The following is a 23,115-nucleotide window of genomic DNA, read 5'->3' as shown; positions in this document are numbered from 1 at the left end:
AGGCGTACCAAGGGGGGGCGGTGGGGGCGGTCCGCCCCGGGTGTCAACGGGTGGGGGGGGGGCTCTGCTGGCGAGTCCAGCTCCATCCCACCCGGCAGCTGCGTGATGCGGCGCCTCGTGTCTGCACTGCTGTAAAAGAAGAAAATCGCCTCGTCAGCCCTTCCCTTACTCTCTCTGTCCCGCCCTCGAGGAAATAGGACGTTACATCAGAGGGCGGGACAGAGAGAGTAAGGGAAGGGCTGACGAGGCGATTTTCTTCTTTTACAGCAGCGCAGAGTCGACGGAGCTGGTAAGACAGGTGGGAACTGGGACTGGGAGGAGGTGCCGTGTCGCCTGGGTCCGGGGGGGTCACGCTGGGGGGGTGCCGTGTTGCCCTGCAGCCGGGGGGGGTGCACACGCAGCAGTGATCCGCCCCGGGTGGAAGTGAACCACGGAACGCTGCTGGCCCTATTAAAATAGTGATGAAGATGTGCAGTATGAAAAGCCTCATACTGAAACCAATTATCTACTGTAAATGTTGAAACTGATTCTTTTTGGGGGGGGGGGGTTTGTCCCTTTTATTTATTTATTTTTTTTTACTAAACTTCCTGTACTAGTTGATATTGAACACGTTCCAGAGTTTTTGCTTGAAAAATTTAAGGTCCAGCAAAAGTTTTATTTGAGAACTTATACTCCGGCCTGGACTATCTCACTGAGAACGAGAAGGATGCTGAGAGAGTGGACCTGGTGCCACAATCGGCCTCCCAGCATCCTGCTTGGCTCGGCCCCGACCTCTTGAAAAACTCTAAAATTGACTTTCAGTAGCCTTCCTTGATGTTCACCATCCAAAATAAGGATACGTGTGAATAAATGTTTGGTCCACTCTAACCATGAAACCTGTGTTTCCTGGCGATCTCCACATGCAAATAGAGCAGTGGCGTAGCCACAGGTGGGCCTGGGTGGGCCAGTGCCCACCCATTTATGCCTGGAACAATCTTCCTCAACCCCTACGCCAAGCCCCCTCCCTACCCATCTTCAAATCTCTGCTTAAAACTCACCTCTTCAATGCTGCCTTCGGCACCTAACCTTTCGAGAAATATAGTATGCCCTATCAGATTGACTCTACACTTGTCTTTTAGATTGTACACTTGTCTCTAGATTGTACACCTGTCTTTTAGATTGTAAGCTCCTTGAGCAGGGACCATCCTTCCATGTTAAATTGTACAGTGCTGCGTAACCCTAGTAGCGCTTTAGAAATGTTAAGTAGTAGTAGTAGCATTTAGGGCTCAGGCCCACCCAACAGTAGCACACATTTAGTGGTAGCTGGTGGGGATACTAAGCTCGGCCAGCTGAAGACTTCCTCCTCATGGTAACGAAAATGCAACTCTCCACGATACCAGCACCTGTGCATGGTCAGTTTTCAGCACATGCCTGCTGCAGACTGCCAAGGTGGAAAGAAGCGTTTTCCCGCCAACTGAGATATTTTTTTGGTGGTGGTTGGGGGGGGGGGGGGGGAGGAGGGGAGAACACTTGGTGCCCACCCACTTCTTGCCTAGGCCCACCCAAAATCTGTTGTCTGGCTACGCCCCTGAAATAGAGACTTTCTGAAATCACCATTTGCACATATAAATGTTGTTATTTACATGTGGATATGCTTTTAAAATTACCACCCTGGTATATTAAGAAGAAAATGGTAAGGCTAACTGAAAGATTAGGGGGGAAAAAAAAGCTAAAAATATATGAATTGGAAATGTGTGCTGCTGCGGCTAGGAAAGCGAATAGAATGTTGGGTGTTATTAGGAAGGGTATGGAGTCCAGGTGTGCGGATGTTATAATGCCGTTGTATCGCTCCATGGTGCGACCGCACCTGGAGTATTGTGTTCAGTACTGGTTTCCGTATCTCAAAAAAGATATAGTAGAATTGGAAAAGGTACAGCGAAGGGCGACGAAAATGATAGTGGGGATGGGACGACTTTCCTATGAAGAGAGGCTGAGAAGGCTAGGGCTTTTCAGCTTGGAGAAGAGACGGCTGAGGGGAGATATGATAGAAGTGTATAAAATAATGAGTGGAATGGATCGGGTGGATGTGAAGCGACTGTTCACGCTATCCAAAAATACTAGGACTAGAGGGCATGAGTTGAAGCTACAGTGTGGTAAATTTAAAACGAATCGGAGAAAATTTTTCTTCACCCAACGTGTAATTAGACTCTGGAATTCGTTGCCGGAGAACGTGGTACGGGCGGTTAGCTTGACGGAGTTTAAAAAGGGGTTAGATAGATTCCTAAAGGACAAGTCCATAGACCGCTATTAAATGGACTTGGAAAAATTCCGCATTTTTAGGTATAACTTGTCTGGAATGTTTTTACGTTTGGGGAGCGTGCCAGGTGCCCTTGACCTGGATTGGCCACTGTCGGTGACAGGATGCTGGGCTAGATGGACCTTTGGTCTTTCCCAGTATGGCACTACTTATGTACTTATGTACAGTACTTATGTACTTATTGAAAGCACAGAACAAGACAACAGCATTTAAATCAAGTTTCTGTTACAGTTTAGAATATGATGTGTTCAGATCTGAAATAAATAAACTCCGTAAGTTAATATAATAAATGTATTTGAGGTGATGTATGCTGAGTTGTTGACATGTGCACTTATCATATCTGCCTACACGATTATCAGTCTGATATGGAAGCAGCAGCTCTTCCATCCCTCTCGTGTTGACATGCTCAGCTCATACGTAACAAAATTTTTTAAAAAATCAAACACCCTAGATTGCATCTTGGCTACTTTTAGAGATTGGGAAAAATCAAGCAATTGCAGGTCAAAATGCCAAGAAAGGTTGGAAGCATCTCCCCACCCCCTTTTTACCACCCACACACAGTATGTCTTAGAGAATGATCTGAGGTGTCATGAGCCAGTTATAAATCCTGTACTCAAAGGCGGAACCCTTGTAAAGCAAAACGGGGACAATCAAATCAGAGGACCCAGAAAACAGCTTGCCAGTAGAACGCTTTTATATTAAAATACCAGGGGAGCCATTGAAAGTGACATATCTAATAAGCAACTTGCAGGATCTGCATGAAACCTAATTGTCAGAAATCTTCCTCCCCTCCTTTCCACCCTCCCACAGCTGCTTGTGTTTACTTCCATGAAATCCTTAAGCCAAACAATCCAGACCTCATATGCTCAACCTCCTTCTCTCTCTCTCTCTCTCTCTCTCTCTGTAGACGTGAATATTGCCTTGATGACTTTTTCAACAGCCATTTTTTTCTCATTTATAGGAGCCAAATTATACCCTTTCATCCAAGATATCCAGGAAAACACTACAATCCATTTACTCAGTGCTTACCACAATTATCTGTGGGTGTCATTAACTTAGGGACAGCCGGGAAGGCAGCTGATCTCTCTGTTATCCTGGTGTGTAAACAGTCCTCGCCTTATGTTAAAGAAAATGAAGAAGCCTGAATTATGTGGAGGACAGGAGGAAAGGAGAATGAAGGGTGCAGGTGATTGAATAAGAAAGAAAAAGGTCAGTGAGTGTCAATCATTCCTAGAAACCCAGTCTCTAAGACTGTTTTTCTTAGCCTTTCAGAGAATTGAGATTTGGAGTTCTCGTCTCACGGATCTACTGAAATGCTGAGTGAAATGAAGAAGCTTGTCAGCTAAACTGCTTGTGAGGTGTGCGTTTCTTCCTTTCTCTACTGGAAATGTAACCGTGATTGGAGCAAACTTTCACACTAGTCACCTGCATTTGATTATACTGTCCTCTCTCATCATTTGGCTTAAAGCGCATTCGCTAGATGGCCAGAGTTTTAGCCGTAAGTTGCAAATCTGTTCAGGCAGGAGCCACACGGGTCACTTTGTTCTGTCTTCAGCAATGGTGTAGCTAGGTGGGGCCATAGGGACCTGGGCCCCCCCAAATTTGCTCTGGGCCCCTGGTTGGCTGGCAGGGGTCCCCAACCTCCACCAGCTGAAGACTTTGTCCAGCGCTGGTCTGCGGCGGTGCCACCACATTGCCTGCCCTGCTCTCTCTTCCCCTCATGTTGGGCATGCTCCTTTTAGTGAAATTGAGTTCCCCACCTTGGGCTCTGGCCCCCTCCCACCTCGAGGTCTGGCTACGCCCCAGACAGTGCTACCTGAATAATTATTCTTTCTTGGCCTCAGTTTATAATGGCCCACATTACACCATCCCAAATTTCATGTTATTTCCCGAAATCACACAGTGATGGCATTTGCAACATTCAAATGCATTGTCACGGCTTACTAACTAGGCCCCAAAAGAGGAACGAACATTGTACCTCCTCCAAAATGAATGATGAAAAGGTGAAATCCGCATTAGTGGAATACAATAGGGAAAGGCAGAAATGATGAACAAATACCAGCTCAGTCTTGACATTAGAAGACCCCCGGAGCACAGAAACAACAACGTTTTATACATTTGCATCACAGATATTGTAGACTCACAAGGAATTGAAGATTTCGGATCTAGTGACATTCTTCAACATTTCCGCTTTCTGATGTAGAAACGTCAAATCCTTCACAAGCACAATCTTTCACTCTTGCACTTGTTTCACACCTCCACGACTCGCCGTTTAAACTCTGCAACTTCAGACTGTAGAAAAAGTCAGGATTTCGGTGCTCAAGGTTCCATCAGAAATGATACTTCCTTTGGTTACATCATTTTATCTCCCTCGGGCGAAGAAAAAGAAAGGTGCTGGACAAATATCTTCTTTAGATATGGACAGTTTGGAGCTAACGGATTTTCCTTTAGATCCAAAGACTGGCTCCATAAAATGTACTTTAGAGATAAGGTCATATCCCGTTATTCAATAACTTTGATGCCTAAGGAGCCCTTTTACAAAGGCACACTGAAAAATGGCCTGCGGTAGTGTAGACGCTCCTCCACATTGGGTCTGAGACCTTACCGCTAGCCATTGACCTAGTGGTAAAGAATCCGAGCGGTAATGACCTACGCCCGTCAAATGCCACTTGACGTGCGCCTAGTACATGCATCAAAAATGAAATTACTGCAAGATCCACATGGTAGCTGGGCTCGAACACCATTTTGGCATACGTTGGGCATGCGTCGATGCTTAGGCAGCTTAGTAAAAGGACCCCTAAATGAAAACAACACTAAGGGGTTGATATTCAAGGCAATTTGACCAGCTGGAAACAGCTCCTGGCTGGTTAAACAGCCTGCTTGGAGATAACCACTCATTTTCAGTTTCACTTAACCAGCTAGAGCCAAAGAAAAGAACCGATTACCGCCGAACTGAAAATCAGTTATTTTGGAGGTGTTTCAGGGACAGAGTCAGCACCTGTCCAGTTCAATACTGATGTTCGGCACTTAACTGGCCAGGTTTAACTGCCTACGTAAGACCACAAAAAAGTCAGTCCTATCTTTGGGCGTCTTTTACTAAACCGCGGTAGCATTTTTGGCACACGCTAAATGCTAGAGATGCCCTTAGGAATATATGTAATGATATCTAGTGTCCCGAACAAAAAAGCTTTTAGCTCTTGTATTTTATAGCATTACAGATATCTCATATAAATTTAAACAGGAGTAGTATTATGATAGAACTTCAATCAGCTTCAACCATATAATGAAAATATCATCCTCTTTTTCCGGGGATCATCAGATATTACTGCAACTCACGCCATCGGAACGCAGCGTTCCTTGCTCTATTGAGCAATGGTTGTGGCACAAATCTTCATAAGACCACCCTTTAGGAATTTTCTCATCTGAATCCTCAGCGGAATCAATAATTCAAAAAATGCAGGACTTTAACTTAGTCCAAAAGCATATGTAGCAGTAGAACATAAACACTTTTTTTTTTTTCCTTTTTGTAAATGGCAGCAACTTTTAACCAGAGGAGGAACCTCTGGTCGGCAGATGTTCTCTTCTGGTTAAACGTTGCTGCCATTTACAAAAAGGAAAAAAAGATAAGTGTTTATGTTCTACTACATATGCTTTTGGACTAAGTTAAAGTCAAAGAAAACAGGGTAACCGATCTGCAAACTCCAATATGGAAAACAACCAAAGCAGATACGTGGATGATAAAACAATATTTATTAAAAATAGGTGGTAATAAAATTAGAAAGCCCCAAAACGCTACCGTGCTTTAGTAAAAGATCCCTAAATGTGGTAATCCATAGTCCTGTTAAGTGCTGAATATCACATTTAACCGGTCATGCGTTAGCCAGAAAGGTGGCCCCTTTTTCTTCTACCGTACAAATTCCTAAGAGGTGGAACTAGACAACTATCTGGAAATAATTGGCCAGGCCATGGTATTTCTTCTCATGTACATTTTAGGAATTAGTTCAGGTTTCTCCTGCCCAGGGCCTTATTCCCTGCATCGCTCTTAGCCCTTGCAACACTCTCAAAGGATCCCAACATCTAGTATGTGATTCTTGACCTATCGACCCAGTGATAAAAGGGCGGCTACAAAATTGGTAAGAGGTTTCTGCCATATAGGGACAGGCTTATAAATCTCAACGTGTGTACGCTGAGAGAGGGGATATGATAGAGATGCTTAAATAGCACAGAAGAAAGTGGGAAATGGGCCAAAGACCTCAGAGACTAGGATAGCTGGATCGTGTAAACCAAATTTGATTACAGACTCGACACAGATTTGCTACTGCTGACAGTACTGCGTGATGCGCTGTTGCATTACAAACAGGAGGATTCTCTCCCGGTCTTTTTCAAGACCACTCCGTTTTCCCTTGTGGAAGTTTGCTTACTTTATTACATATGCCATCATTAAGACTCCTGAGGCAGGCCTGTGGCCGAAACACAGATCTGTGTCGAGTCTGTAATAAAAATTTGGTTTACACGATCCAGCTATCCCAGTCTCTGAAGTCTTTGGTCCATTTCCCACTTCCTTCTGTTCTCTTTTGTGGCGGATTTGCCTTCCCTCCCAGAGATGTTTAAATAGCTCAGTGGCATCAATGTACAGGAGATGAGCCTTTTTGAAATGAAGGAAAACTCTGGAATGAGTGGGCATAGGATGAAGTTAAGTAGAAATAGGCTTAGGAGGAATCTAAGGAAATACTCTTTCAAGGAAAGGGTAGTGGAAGTGTGGAATGGCTTCCCGGTGGAGGTTGTGGAGACGAGGACTGTGTCGGAATTTAAGAAAGCGTGGAACAGGCAAGTGGGATCACTTAGGAAAAGGAGGAGTTAGTGGTTGCTGAGGACGGGTAGACTGGATGAGCATTTTGGCCCTTATCTGCCGTAATGTCTCTATGTTTCTAACATAAGAATAGCCATACCGGGTCAGACCAATGGTCCATCTAGCCCAGAAGCCTGTTTCCAACAGTGGCCAATCCAGGTCACAAGTACCTGGCAGAAATCCAAATAGTGGCAACATTCCATGCCACCAATCCCGGGGCAAGCAGTGGCTTCCCCATGTCTGTCTCAATAGCAGACTATGGATTTTTCCTCCAGGAACTTGTCCAAACCTTTTTTTAAACCCAGATACTCTATCCGTTGTTACTACATCCTCTGACAAAGAGTTCCAGAGTTTAACTATTCATTGAGTGAAAAAAAAATATTTCCTCCTATTTCTTTTAAAAGTATTTCCATGTAACTTCTTGAGTGTCCCCTAGTCTTTATACCACTCAGGGTTTTGTAGACCTGCACTGGGATTCTCTAGAAAACCTACATTTTCAAAGCAATAATTTCACCAAGACAAAAAAAAAAAAATGAAAACGTCAGTAATTCAGGCAACTTCTGAGTTCTGTTTGAAAAACCAACCGTGCCCTCAGAATTAAGCTTATCAACTTCCTTCTGCTCTCACCCAAGGGCAGCTCACATATCATAGCCAAGAAAGATAATTGAATGAAAAATTGATTTTTATTGCCTGTAATAAAAAGCAGCCCTTATTACTCTTACAAATTGCCCATAATTACAATTGTCTGGAGAGTGTCTTATCAACCTGAGTGGTAGAGGAATAAGCTGAACACACAATAGCTCTTTTGCCACCGTGATTTAAACCAGTATTCATGTTAACGGCAATGGAAATTAGCATCATAGCAAATTCAGTTCAGATCTGGGTAGATTCCATTGCTGTTGAGGATCAACTTTTTCAGTAGACGTGTAATCTATTTCCAGCTTGCATCGCTTCTGGAAGCCGTACACCTTAGTCCTTTCTCTCACACTAGGGTTTCTTCACAAAAGGATAATAAGTTTGCTTCCTTACTGAGTCTTATTGTTGAAACCAGGGCTGGCCCAAGGCAAGATGCCACTCCCCCCCAGGCCGAGATGCCGCCCCCCTCTCCCAGGCCAAGATGCGCTTACCTGCTTCGTCATGTCCCAAACCCAGCAGCGGCAGCAATTCCCATATGCTGCCTTGCCACCGGCACCAGCCTCTTCCCTTTACTACGGCTGCCTGAGCCTCTGATGAAACAGGAAGTTACATCAGAGGGGCGGCCGCAGTAAAAGGAAGAGACAGGTGCCGGCGGCACAGCAGCATATGGGAATCGCTGCCACTGCCGGGTTTGGAACGTGATGAAACAGGTAAATGCCGCAAATGGGGTGGCCGCTACCCGAAGAGTAGGGAGATACCGCCCCTGAAGAGAGCCGCCTGAGGCCCCTGCCTCAGGTGACCTAATGGTCGGGCCGCCCCCGGTTGAAACTGTAGCACATTACATCTTCCAAGTATTCACAGTATTCACTAAGTGGTCCTTTTACTAAAGGGTTGGCACGAGGCAACAGGCTTACCACACGCCAACCCAGAGCAACCACCAGGCTTACTGCAGGAGCCCGGCGGTAGTTCCCACTAGGGGCATAGCTTGTAAGCCTAAAGGAGTGCCCTCAGGTGTGCAGTGGCCCTCTAGTGGCTCCTGCCTGGTCTCCCCAGCAATTTGTTTCAGGAAACAACCTTGAAGCTAGACTTCTTTGTGACTCCGGTGACTCGGGCCTCTCTGTTTGGGCCTCCCCTTTCCCTCAGGGTGACCTCTTCATTAACCTCCGGTCCTGGACCTGCCTCCCCACTGTATCTCCTGGTAACCGACCCCCTTACCAGTTCTTCTGGTGGGGCCCCCGGGTCACCCTTCTCTGGAAGATAGCACGGATTCCTCTGCTTTCAGAAGTATGCAAATTAGCTGGGTAAATGTAAGTTCCATTTATTAGAGCTATACTTCCGTCTTGTGGGAACCTTTCTTTCCAACTATTATTCGGTTACTACCATTCACTCCCTGAGCCCATTTACTATGGGACACCTGGGTCTCAGGGTATAACAGCCACCACCCCTGGATAGGACCTTCTTTACTCTCATTAACCTTACGGTCCTATCCTCCACCCCACGGCTGTTTGCTCATTTTAAACCCTTCACAGTTCCAACCTCAATATTTTGGGGACTTCTAACCCCAGGCTTGGCAGCCTGCTTCACTCAGCACCGGGGATACACAGCCTCCCTCCCCCCGAACACACAGTTCCGGCCCATACCTGGGACACACAGTCCTGGACACACAGTCTTTCCTCCTCAGCACTTGGGATGCCCAGTCCGGGGACACATAATCCACCCTCCTCAGCACCTGGGGGACACAGTCCAGGCTTCAGGCCTCCAGGCTCCCATCTCCTCTCCCTTGGGCAAAACTCTTCTCCTTCGGGCAAAACTCCCCCCTCTACTGAGAGGAAGCTATTTATGAGGTGTCCAATAAACCTCCCCACCTCTTGAGACCTCGCCCCACTGGTTCCAGAAAGATCTGGGTCTAGAAGTCTCTTCTTACTCCCCCAGCTATCTCCCTGGAGCTCCCTCTACTGGCCCATGCAAGTCAATACTCAGCTAGATCACTGGAGCGCCCTCTAGTGACCAGAATGGGCACTTTCCTGGTTTTCAGTGGGAGAGCGCCCTCTGGCGGCCTCCTCAAGTAAGGGCAGACACTGTTTATCACAAGCTACATGTGGCCACGGGGGCTGGGCCCCTGTAGATTTGGTCCTGGACCCCCATGCCGACGAGCCTCTCGACCCCCCCCCCCCGCCGCCAACCCTCCCCCACCGTCACCGTGGGCTACCTTTGCTGGTGGGGGATCCCAGCCCCCGCCAGCCGAGGTCCTCTTGCTTCCCACGCAAGGCTTCATTCTGTTTCTGACGTCAGACTCACAGAAACAGAATGAAGCCTTGCAGATCAGCCAGCGAGGTCCTCTTCTTCCGGCGCAAGGCTTCGTTCTATTTCTGTGAGTCTGACGTCCTGCATGCGGGAAGCAAGAGGACCTCGGCTGGTGGGGAATGGGGTCCCTCGCCAGCAAAGGTAGGCGACGACGGCGGTGGTGGGGGAGGGTTGGCAGCGGGAGGGGGGTCGAGAGGGTTGTCGGCAGGGGCGGAGCAAAGTTGAAATTTACTCCATCTCTGGGAATCTAAACTATGATAAGGGGTTCAACACAGGATACGATTTCTTGAGGCTTTTACTAAAACAGTGGTTCCCAAACCTGGTCCTGGAGGCCCCCCAGCCAGTCAGGTTTTCAGGATATCCACAATGAATATTCATGAGATAGATTTGCATGCAGTGAAATCAGGGGTGGGGTGACTGGCTAGGATCCAATCAGGCCCCTGGTCAGTAACATTCCCAGTGTACATACAGGCCTCTGATACAAGAGTATTTCTAAAACCACATCATTGACCTTCATTCAGATGGAGGCGTCAGTAGTTGTTCTGTTTCCTTGTAAATGTTGATTTAATTTGGTCGATGCTGACTACAATTCATATGAGTCATCTCATCTTTGGTTCTTTATTGATAGAAAAACGAATCGGAGAAAATATTTCTTCACTCAACGTGTAATTAAACTCTGGAATTTGTTGTCAGAGAATGTGGCAAAGGCGGTTAGCTTAGCGGAGTTTAAAAACGGTTTGGACGGCTTCCTAAAGGAAAAGTCCATAGACCATTATTAAATGGACTTGGGGAAAATCCACTATTTCTGGGATAAGCAGTATAAAATGTTTTGTACATTTTTGGGATCTTGCCGGGTACTTGTGACCTGGATTGGCCACTGTTGGAAACAGGATGCTAGGCTCGATGGGCCTTTGGTCTTTCCCAGTACGGCAATACTTATATACTTACAGCACAAAAAAAATCTCTATTCCAGGTGGTGTGGGTGGAGTATGATGTAGGGATTGGTTTGGGGTGAACAGGCCACATCAATTTTCTTTTTTACTCTGGCATATACACGTGACTCCCAGGGTTTCTGCTTGGTCTCTCCTTTTTGTGGACTGTGGTGGTACATAATTGTACATAAGTACTGCCATACTGGGACAGACTGAAGGTCCATCAAGCCCAGCATTCTGTTTCCAGCAGTGGCTAATCCAGGTCACAAGTACCTGGCAAGATCCCAAAACAGTACAATATAGTTTTTGCTACTTATCCTAGAAATAAGCAGTAGATTTTCCACAAGTCCATTTTAACAATGGTCTATAGACTTTTCCTTTAGGAAGCCATCCAAACCTTTTTTAAACCCCGCTAAGCTAATTATTTTTACTGCATTCTTTGGCAATAAATTCCAAAGTTTAATTGCATGTTGAGTGAAGAAATATTTTCTGAGATTAATTTTAAATTTACTACTTTGTAGCTTCATTGTGTGCCCCCTAGTCCTAGTATTTTTGGAAAGAGTAAACAAGCGATTCACGTCTACCCGTTCCACTCCACTCATTCTTTTTGTTTCTCTGTTTAATTTCCTATTCAAATAATGCTTGATGTTGGATGAAACTGTGCATGAATACAAAAGTTTATTTAAAAAAAAAACAAACATTTTTAATTTTATAATTGCGTTCTAGCATAAGTTAAAACTCCAAAACAAAAATATGAAAAATAAAATAGTTAATGGGAATAGAAGGAAAAGTTTTTTTCCCATACACGTCCCTGCTCCGCAGCTGTACCATTTCATGCTGTCAGCACTTAAAAGTCAGACAACCCCCCTAGTTCAACAGGTTTTGGAACATGAGAGCTATTCCCCCCCCCCCCCCCCCCCCCCCCAAAATTCAGAAAACCAAACCAAATCTCAAGAAATGTGTCCATCAGCAGATTTCACAGCGTAGCAGCTTTGGATCTGAAGTTTGTTTCTATCAAGGGGTTCCGGTGCCTCACAACGCAGCACTTTGCTTCACAGCTGAATAAGCTGAGCTATTCTTTGTAACAGTGCACTTGTCCTACTACCCAAAAGAGAAAAGGAAAACATTTGTTCCCATCTGTTGTTAGTGATTAGGTAGATGTTGGGAAAAAAAAATGTCCCCGTGCATTCCCTCTTGATGTGGTAGAAATATGTCTGACTTATCACAGTTGACTGTGTTTAACTTCTAAAAAAAAAATTGGGATGCTTAAGAATACTAGCTTGAATTCCGAAGTGATTCTCTTGTGCTTTGAGGGATGAGTTATTTTCTGTCCAAAATGGTAATGAATCCTCTGGTTAAAACCTCTCGCCCGTTAAGAGGGCCCTTTTACTAACGTACATTAAGCACTTCGGGTTGGATTCAGTAAATTCAGTGCTGAACATTATCAAGTTTCAAGTTTTATTTAAATTCACTAATCCGCCAGTCGGGAATTCTATCTGGGTGACTTATAATCAGGGGCCAGATCTCACCTTGGGAGGGGGCCAGAGGCCGAGGTGGGGGGCACATTTTGGTTTGCTGCCACCGCCCCTCACCGCTTCCCCCACCGCCCTGCCTCTCCTCATCTACTGCTGAAGCAAATACCTTAGCTGGTGGGAGACCCCAACCCCCACCAGCTTAAACCTTCTCCAGCGCTGGTCTCCGGTGCCGCCGCGTTGCCTGCCCTGCTCTCTCTTCGCCCTCACGTCCTACATACTCCTTTTAGTGAAACTGAGCATGCTCAAGTTCACTAAAAGGAGCGTGCAGGACGTGAGGGGGAAAAGAGAGCAGGGCAGGCAACGCGGCGGCACCGGAGACCAGCGCTGGAGAAGGCTTAAGCTGGCGGGGGTTGGGGACCCCCCGCCAGCAAAACCAGGGGCCCAGAGGAAATTTGGGGGGCATAGGCCCCCGTGGCCCCACGTAGCTACGCCACTGCTTACAATATAATCAGCGTTAAGAGTAGAGTGTAGCAAGACATGCATATAGACAGACAGTTGACAGTAAGGAAAGGGGGAGGAACTCCATCTTGTAGAGAGAAAGCAGGGGAGGGAGAGAACGATAGGGAACCTCTTGGTAATTCAGCCGGGCATTTCTAGCCCTTCCCCCTTTTCTTCATCCCTCTTCCGTCTATTATTCTTTTGAGATTTGTAATTCTCCCAATGTAATTTGGCCTATTCTGCACAATGTAAGCCACTTTGAGTCCGCACGACTATGGAAAAAAGTGGGGTATCAGTGTTCAAAAGTAAGTAAATAAATTGTACATTTTCAAATGAAAAATAAATCTATTTGCCGTATTCTGTAAACTCTGCAATTTGGTTTGCAATTTACTGTAATAGAGGAATACAAACTATTACAATAGTCTAAATGAGATAGCACAAAAGCTTGGACCAAAACTGCAAAGTGCTTCTTATCAAAATAATGACATACATTATGCAATAATAGAAGCTTAAAAAATACTGCCCTTAATAATATGATTAGCTTGAGGTTCAAGGAAAAGTGTTGAATCAGGAATAAAGCCCAGAACCTTAGCGATACATTCAATCTTTAGAGAAAGGTCCTTAGAAATAGTAACTATATCTGGAATAGAATTTGTTACAGTATCTGTCCATAATAGTTTGGTCTTATCTTGGTTTAATTTAAAACCATGAATTGAACTGTGATGCTCAATCAAAGAAATACAGGAGGCAACTGCTGACATAGTGGCAAGGTGATCGTCAACTTTTGGAACCAAAACAAACATATCAACTGCGTAAGACTTACTTTCAAAGCTGAAAATCCTAGTTCAAAACAAGCCATGTATATAGTAAACAAAATAATTGATAAAGGCGAGCCCTGTGGAGCACCACAGGGAGAAATCCAGCTCTCTGAAAGAACCTCCTTCATCTTCTACTACTTATTATTATTTCTATAGCACTACTGAACGTACGCAGCTCTGTACATGTAAGAGACAGTCCCTGCTTGATAGAGCTTACAATCTAATCAGGACAGACAAACAGGACAAATAAGGGATAAGGACAAAGAGTAGCAAAATTCTGTGTGGAACCCCAAAGAGTAGGAAGATTCCAGAATCCCAAAGTCTACTACTGCTACTACTTATCATTTCTATAGCGCTACTAGACATATGCAGTGCTGTACATCGAACATGTAAGAGACAGTCCCACCTTGATAGAGCTTACAATCTAATCAGGACAGACAAACAGGACAAATAAGGGATAAGGACAAAGAGTAGCAAAATTCTGTGTGGAACCCCAAAGAGTAGGAAGATTCTAGAATCCCAAAGTCTACTACTGCTACTACTTATCATTTCTATAGCGCTACTAGACATATGCAGTGCTGTACATCGAACATGTAAGAGACAGTCCCACCTTGATAGAGCTTACAATCTAATCAGGACAGACAAACAGGACAAATAAGGGATAAGGACAAAGAGTAGCAAAATTCTGTGTGGAACCCCAAAGAGTAGGAAGATTCCGGAATCCCAAAGTCTACTACTACTTATCATTTCTATAGTGCTACTAGATGTACACATTGCTGTACACTGAACATGTAAGAGACAGTCCCTGCTCGATAGAGCTTACAATCTAATCAGGAGAGACAAACAGGCCGGATAAGGACAAAGAGTATCAAGATTCCGGAACCTCAACGAGTAGGAAGATTCCATGTGGAATCCTAAAGAGTAGCAAGATTCCGGAATCCCAAAGTCTACTACTGCTACTACTTATCATTTCTATAGCACTACTAGACATATGCAGTGCTGTACATCGAACATGTAAGAGACAGTCCCACCTTGATAGAGCTTACAATCTAATCAGGACAGACAAACAGGGCAAATAAAGGATGAGAATTACTTAAGGTGGCAATGATAAAACAGACATGGGTACTGGACAAGTGAATAGGAGTTAGGAGTTAAAAGCAGCCTCAAAAAGGTGGGCCATAGCCTAGATTTGAAGACGGCCAGAGATGGACCTTGACGTACCGACTCAGGAAGTCTATTGCAGGCATATGGTGCAACAAGACAGAAGGAACGGAGTCTGGAGTTGGCAGTGGAGGAGAAGGGTACAGATAAGATAGATTTACCTAAAACATCTATTAAATACGAATTCTGAAAACCATTTCAGAACCTTGCCTATAATTTCCATCGAGCACCTTAGTAAAAGGACCCCTAAATGTTAAGAGCAAATGCTAATTCCATTAGTGCCTGCTAAGCTTTATTAAAAGGACCCCAACGTGTATTAAAGAAGGTAAATCAAAGAAAAAAAAGCCCATTTTTAAAGGAAACTTTCCTAACATCTACAATCATGTTAGAGGGGGGGGGGGGGGGGGAAGGATTTGAAATTAGGAATTGTTGGCATTGTCCAAGTGAATTAGGACTCCTTATACTGTCTTGTCACCCTAAGAAAGAAACATAGGTGCATTGTACCTTTTCCGTAGATGAGAAGGCGGTAGAACTAGAGGATATGAAATGAGATTGAAGGGGGGCAGACTCAGGACTAATGTCAGGAAGTATTTTTTCATGGAGAGAGTGATGGATACTTGGAATGCCCTCCCGTGGGAGGTGGTGGAGATGAAAACGATAACGGATTCAAAAATGCATGGGATAAACATAAAGGAATCCTGTTCAGAAGGAAAGGATCCTCAGAAGCTTAGCGAAGATTGGGTGGCAGAGCCAGTGGTGGGAGGCGGGGCTAGTGCTGGGCTGACTTCTACGGTCTGTGCCCTGAAAATGGCAGATACAAATCAAACAGTGGATCCAACAAAAGGTCCTCTCACAATGAGTGTCTTCCTTATTCATATTATTCATGTCCATAACAATTTTTAGTCATCCATTATTTTCATCATTTGAGATATATATATTTGTAATTTTAATTGTTTTTTATTAAGTTGTCCTAATGGTTTAAATATGTTTAAAAATGCCATTTTGAGTCTTTTATGGTTTGATATGTTCAAAATGTCATTTGGAGTTTTTATTTGTGTGTTTTAATTACTTTCTATTATATTTGTGTTTTTATGTACATTATTTTATAGACCCCTGACGCAGGCCTTACGACCGAAACACGTCACGTGTCGGGTCATTTGTGCCATTGTGAATAAAGACCTTGTTCAGGAAGACACTCATTGTTGGATCCACTGTTTGTTTTTCCTTACTGGTTTTCCTGTGGAGAGCTCACCTTCTGTGAGTGTTTGCTTCGTTGGACTTGGAGATACAAATCAAATACAGGTATACACATAAAGTGGCACATATGAGTTTATCTTGTTGGGCAGACTGGATGGACCGTACAGGTCTTTCTCTGTCGTCATCTACTATGTTACTTTGTCTGCTAGGAAATGAGCTTAGTGCATAATGGGCTTTTTTTGAGGGGGTACTTGGGGGTACTGAGTACCGACACCTTTTCCATTGTCTGCTAAAATTGACCCTTGGACCCCAAGTTTTAATGAAAGAGCTCAGGCTCTACACACCAATTCTGCCTTGTCATAAATTCTGTGACTGGTTGCAGGGGTCTAGCTATTGTGGGGTGGGTCCCTGAGTGATTATTCCACCCCTGAAGGGTGGCCTGGCATTTGAGTACCGGCACCTTTTTTGCTAGAAAAGTGCATACATGAGAGTTTTCCCCTTCGCTGAGCCTGTTTCTAGAGTGTCCAGGAAATAGGGCATTTCCAAGTATTTCTTTAGACAGGTTCTGTGCTAACGTTTGCCTTAGTGTGCATAACCTGGAAGTACTTAGGGGGGGGCTGTTTACTAAGCTGCATTAGCACCTATGCATGCCCAACACATGGCAATTCTGAGTTACCGCCCGGCTACTACGTGGCCCATGCGGTAATTTCATTTTTTACGCGCGCCCACTACTTACGCTGGAAAATATTTATATTTTCTGGCGGGCGGTAATCAGCATTTTACCCATGTAGAAGACCATTACCACCCGGTTACCGCATGAGACCTTACCACTAGGTCAATGGCTGGCGGTAAGGTCTCAGACCCAAAATGGACGCGCGACAATTTTCATTTTGCTGCAATTCCATTTTCGGCAAAATTTTTAAAAGGCATTTTTCACAGCTGGGCTGAAAAATGATTCTGTGCGAGCCCAGAACACGTGTCTACACTACCGCAGGGCTACTTACTGCCTCCTATTTAGCACGCTCAAATGTCGACGCACTACCTGAGTAGCGCATCTACACCCCTTCTCCTCTCCCGACGCGCCCCTCCAAAAAAAAAGATAAATAACGTACTTAAGGTATGCACAAAGGTTACTTGCTGGAAAACGCGTTGATGCATTTTGCAGTAAGCGTTTCCATGTGTGCTAAGCGCTCATTATGGCTTAAAATCCTTTCGTAGACATACCCCATAGATTTAAGTCTGCAGAAATGCAAACTGCATCAATTAAGATGGGTCTGGTTTTAAAAAAAAAATGGGGGGGGGGGGGGAAGTATAAGCAACAAATAAATAAATAAAACCCCACAGGAAACACGAAGCAGGGAACTGGATAAATAGAAGCAGCAAGTGACATGGTTACAGCAGCTTTCTGAAAGAAGTGACACTGAGTTTTCTACCCATGGAAGAAGTGAAATGCAAATTGTTGGTGAGGTTCATGCTGCTTGCCTGTGGTCCTCTGTAATTTTCTTGTTTTGTTTTGGGAGTTTTTTCTGTTATTCTTCTGGGTTGTATATATATATATTTTTTTTTTCTTTCTTTTTATTTGAACAGCCTGTATTTAAAGATTCCCATCTGCAGATTTGCCGAGAAGCAGGTGGAATATAAAGGCACACAGCGAGTCTTAAGAAAGACAAAGGAAGCGTGGGCGCCTTAAAGGATAAAGTGCCCCCCTATTTGCTGGCATCTGTGGGTTGATATCAAGGTCTTAAAAGGCAAGGCATCCGTTCAGCCCATTTGGAACAGTGCAGTAAATGCACTTTCCAAAATTGCTAAATGGAATCACACAGTGGCTTAATCCTCAGCAGAGAAAAATCATTTCACTTAAGATAAGAAGAGACCATTAATGACAGCACAGCCATCCGGTAAGTGGAAAGTTCTCCACAGAGAGGTGAATGTCCAAAGAAAGAGAGCATTAGGAGTAAGTGGACTTCAGGTAAACGAAATGCAGAGTGAGTCGTGTAACTATGCCCCTGCTGTCATTTGTATTTGTTTGGGAGCAGGGGGCCTTGGCAGTTTTCTCCCAGTCCTCCAGACTTTTACCTCAATCAAATCTGGCTTCTTCTGGCGCCATAAGGATTCTCTCAATTTGCAATTATCCAGTTTTTCACTGTAGTTTGGATCCGTTCTTCTCAACCCCTTCCACCCCCATCTAGTCGTCATGATGATAATCGGGGGAGGGGCCACAGACTGCAGCTCCCTCTAGTGCCTGATGCATGTGCTCTCTCATCTGGCCACAAGATGTCAGTGTTGCATAATGGCTGAACCTCCTTTCCTTCGGAGTTGTAACATTGCCTCCTTTAAAGTATTTCCAGCTCCAGCTCCAGCCAGCGGAGCAGAAGATCTGGCTCAGAAAATAAAGACCCTTCTGCAATACCAATGTATAGATGTAGCCTTGCCACTGAATTCACCAGATCTTCTCAACACAGTCGTATTTGGATTCAGTTAGAATTTTGGGGTTTAAGTATGAATTCCCAGGACCAGTGTCAATTCATGTAGGTTCCTTCCCAAAAGAATTGCACTCAGTTGGTCCCTGAGGTAATGAAGGATGAAATCACATACCTAAGGTCACAAGGATTATTCGTGAAACAAGTAGGATTTAAGAACATAAGAACATCAAGCCTAGCATCCTGTTTCCAACAGCAGCCAATCCAGGTCACAAGTACTTGACAAGATCCCAGAACAGATTTTATGCTGCTTATTCTAGAAATAAGCAGTAGATTTTCCCAAGTCCATCTTAATAATGGCTTGTGGAGTTTTCTTTTAGGAAATTATCCAAACCTTTTTTAAACCCTGCTAAGCTAACTTCTCTTACCATATTCTCTGGCAACGAATTCCTGAGTTTAATTACAAATTGATTTGAACCCTGAGCAGGGGAGGACTGAGAGTGGTCTGGGCCCCCGGGCACTGAGAACCATTGGGAATCCTTGTTCCTGCTGCAGCCACACACCCCCCACCTCCATCTTCTCCTGCCACTCAACTTTTCCTTTGGTCTCGCAGCTAAATTGATCATCTGCCATTAACACTGGAACTCCCTGTGCCACGGCCTGCGCTTGTGGAAGAAGGAAGTGATATCAGGAGGGGGTGAACCATGACAGAGGGAATTTCTGGCATCTGCAGCACATGGCTGATTTAGCTGCAAGTGCCTCCACCTGCGAAGGGGGGTTAGGAGATGGGAGTGCAGGAGGGGGAGGAGACAGGGGTGTCCCAGTTCCTGAGGAGAAAGAAGGACATTGCAGATCAGGCACATGGGAGGGAACCACTCTCCCCCCCCCCCCCCCCCCTTACAGCCCTGGGGCACTGTTTGGTTGTTCGTATGGTCAGTCTGACCCTGAACATTTTTGGTGCTCAGTCCACTGCTCTAAGCATTAGAATACGTTTCCACTCACTTTTAATTTTTAATTCTCTTTACTTTTTTAACCCCCCTGTTTGCTAAGCCGGGGGGGGGGGGCTGTGAATGGGCTGTTTCAGCATTAGCAGCTTGGTAAACAGGGGGGGTAAATATTTATCAACATATCTGGTCTTAAACCACACAGTGTTTTTCTTTTTTTTTTTTAATGTTTAGTAAAGAAATCATTAGAAAATAGGGAAAAAATCTTCAGTAAAATGTCTGAATAAAAACGGTTCACTCTGTACAAAATGAATCTCAAGTAAAAGCAATTTTAAACAAAATGTTAAAATGCCACAAGTTCTTTTAAAAACATTATCAAGAAGTCAACACTGTATCAAATATGAAAGGTTGTCTCTGTGTTGTAAGTCCAAGCCCCAACTGTGCTGTAATTTGCACCTTCGCAACACAAAACTGGATATTTTGCCCTCTCAGCTATGGAAATGCTTATAAATTCAAAATCGGTTTGTTGAACAAGCCTTCAAAGCTTGGATATATTTCCAGCATTGGTTGAATTTCTTGAATTGAAAGTTGTTGTTTTTTAAGAAAACCAAGACATTTTTTTATTGTTGTTGTTTTGTTGTTGTTGTTTTTATCTGCTTTGGATTTTTCAAAGTCGTTGAAAATTTCACCTTGACTTCTGGTTAAAGTGCAACAGATTTCCCCAGCACATCTGGGGAAATGTTGACATTTTATACAGATCCAGACAGGCTGCCCTTCCAATGGTCTGAATTTGACTTCCAGTCATCAGGATACCATTCATCTGGTTTGACGATGACTTCCAGTCATCAGGATGCCATTCATCTGGTTTGACGATGACTTCCAGTCATCAGGATGCCATTCATCTGGTTTGACGATGACTTCCAGTCTTCAGGATGCCATTTGTCTCATTTGGTGTTGACGTCCAGTCATCAGGATGCCATTCGTCTGGTTTGACGTTGACTTCCAGTCATCAAGATGCCATTCATCTGGTTTGATGTTGAATTCCAGTCATCAGGATGTCATTTGTCTGGTTTGGTGTTGACTTCCAGTCATCAGGATACCATTCATCTGGTTTGGCGTTGACTTCCAGTCATCAGGATGCCATTCGTCTGGTTTGACGTTGACTTCCACTCATCAGGATGCCATTCGTCTGGTTTGACGTTGACTTCCAGTCATCAGGATCCAATTCATCTCGTTTGTCGTTGACTTCCAGTCTTCAGGATGCCATTTGTCTGGTTTGACGTTGACTTCCAGTCTTCAGGATGCCATTTGTCTGGTTTGACGTTGACTTCCAATTATCAGATGCCAGTCATCTGGTCTATAATCATATCTATTCCCCTTTATAGCTCTCTTCCAGTCATCAAGATCTCTATATTAAGTGCAAACCTAGAGATCAGTGTAACTAAGTTGTGCTATAACAGCCCATGTTAATCACATGCAAATAAGTTAAAAGATAAAGAGTGCACACGAAATATTTCATATTAATGCAGCCATTTTCAGCAAAAAAAACCCTTAACTAATCCTTAAACCGTTACATTAAAACAGGGGTTCTCAACCCAGTCCTTGGGACACAGCCAGCCAGCTCAGCTTTCAGGATACCTGCAATGAACATGCAGGAGTAAAGCATGCAAATCTATCTCATGCATATTCAATTGTGGATATGCTAAAAACCCTATGAGGTAGGGCCCCTTTTACTGAGCAGCATAAGCATCTACGCATGCCCAATGTGCACCAAAATGGACCTACCACCCGACTACCGAGTGGCTCTTGCCATAATTCCATTTTTGGCACGTGTCCAATGTATTAATCCGCAAACAAGCCTTTTCCGGAGACAGGAAGGCAGTAGAACTAGAGGACATGAAATGAAGTTGAAGGGGGGGCAGACTCAAGAAAAATGTCAGGAAGTACTTTTTCACGGAGAGGTGGTGGATACTTGGAATGCCCTCCCGCAGGAGGTGGTGGAGATGAAAACAGTAATGGAATTCAAAAATGCGTGGGATAAACATAAAGGAATCCTGTTCAGAAGGAATGGATCCTCAGAAGCTTAGCAGAGATTGGTTGGCAGCGCCGGTGGTTGGGAGGCGGGACTAGTGCTGGGCAGACTTCTACAGTCTGTGCCCTGAAAATGGCAGATACAAATCAAGGTCAGGTATACATATAAAGTAGCACATATGAGTTTATCTTGGGCAAACTGGATGGACTGTGCGGGTCTTTCACTGCCATCATCTACTATGTTACTATGTCCACTAAGCATGTCTGAAAAATATTTTTTATTTTCTACGCACGCAGGTCATTACTGCACAAATTCTTTACCGCTAGGTCTATGGCTGGCGGTAAGGTCTGAGACCCAAAATGGACATGCGGCAATTTTGATTTTGCCGCACGTCCATTTTCAGCAAAAAAAAAAAAAAAAAAGTCTTGCACGGCTTAGTAAAAGGGCCCCTATGAAAGCAAGGTGCTCGTAACTGCACACACCCGTTACAGAATAATTCCTTAATGCATCAATCTTTAGTTATAGACGCATCGTTATAAATCATTTTGGAATTTTAAATGGAGGAAGCTCAGACCGGTTGTACATTGGGTGAAGCATAGAATGAGACGTTTACAAGAACCTCTTGAACTGAAGGAAGGCAACCTGCGGCTGGTCTGCTTAAACACACTGGATTTTTATTGACCAGAAAAGAAGATTAATGGAGTCTATAGCGATGCTAAAGCCTGAAAAAATGCAGACCTCTTAAACTTTCACCTGTGGGGAAAATTAATGACTTGTTTGCAAGCAATCTAATAGGTTTGGGTTGCAGTTAAGTAGCAAGACATGAGGAAATTTGTTTGTTTTTTAATGGGCACTAAAGCATAGATCAGGTAAGATACAAGGCTAAAAGTTAACTGGCCAATCACTCTGGAAGAATGTAAATGATTCTAGTTGGGATAGCACAAATTGCTTATATGACACTGCAAATTAATGTGAATTGAAACAAAGGATGTAGCTGGATTATATCTACTAAGAATTCACAAGTAGGTTATCAGACTGGGGCATTCTGGGTAATTGCAGGGCCGTGCCTAGGGTCTCTGGTGCCCCCCTGTAGACTATCAGTTGGCACCCCCCCCCCCCCCCCCCCCCCGTGTGGCACAAGATGCAAAGGAAATAGGAGCTGAAAGATGAGTGCATCTTTGTGGGATTGCTGAACAAATAGAGGGTTTACAACCACTTAGCTTTTCGTGCTTTCATGTTCACGAAATTAGTAATTAAATCTTTGATATCTAACTGGGCACATATATCATTCTCAATAGCAATCATGGCAAGGCTTACAAGCCTTTCTTGCAAAATACTTGATCGCAAATAATCCTATATAATAATTCTCACCTCCAACAGGATGTGCCTGGGACCATGCCTCCCTCGGAGGTGGTCTGCTAAGCAGGCACGCACTGACGTCAGTGACAGCTGATACCAAAGCATGGGGAGGAGTAGGGAAACACGCGGAAGGGGGGTGCCGTGTTACAGCCCACTGCACCCCCTTCCGCGACCCAGTCGGCCCCCCTTCTCGG

This window comes from Microcaecilia unicolor, chromosome 10, assembly GCF_901765095.1.
Source record: "Microcaecilia unicolor chromosome 10, aMicUni1.1, whole genome shotgun sequence".
Classification (NCBI taxonomy): domain Eukaryota; kingdom Metazoa; phylum Chordata; class Amphibia; order Gymnophiona; family Siphonopidae; genus Microcaecilia; species Microcaecilia unicolor.
This window is presented reverse-complemented; position numbering follows the sequence as displayed.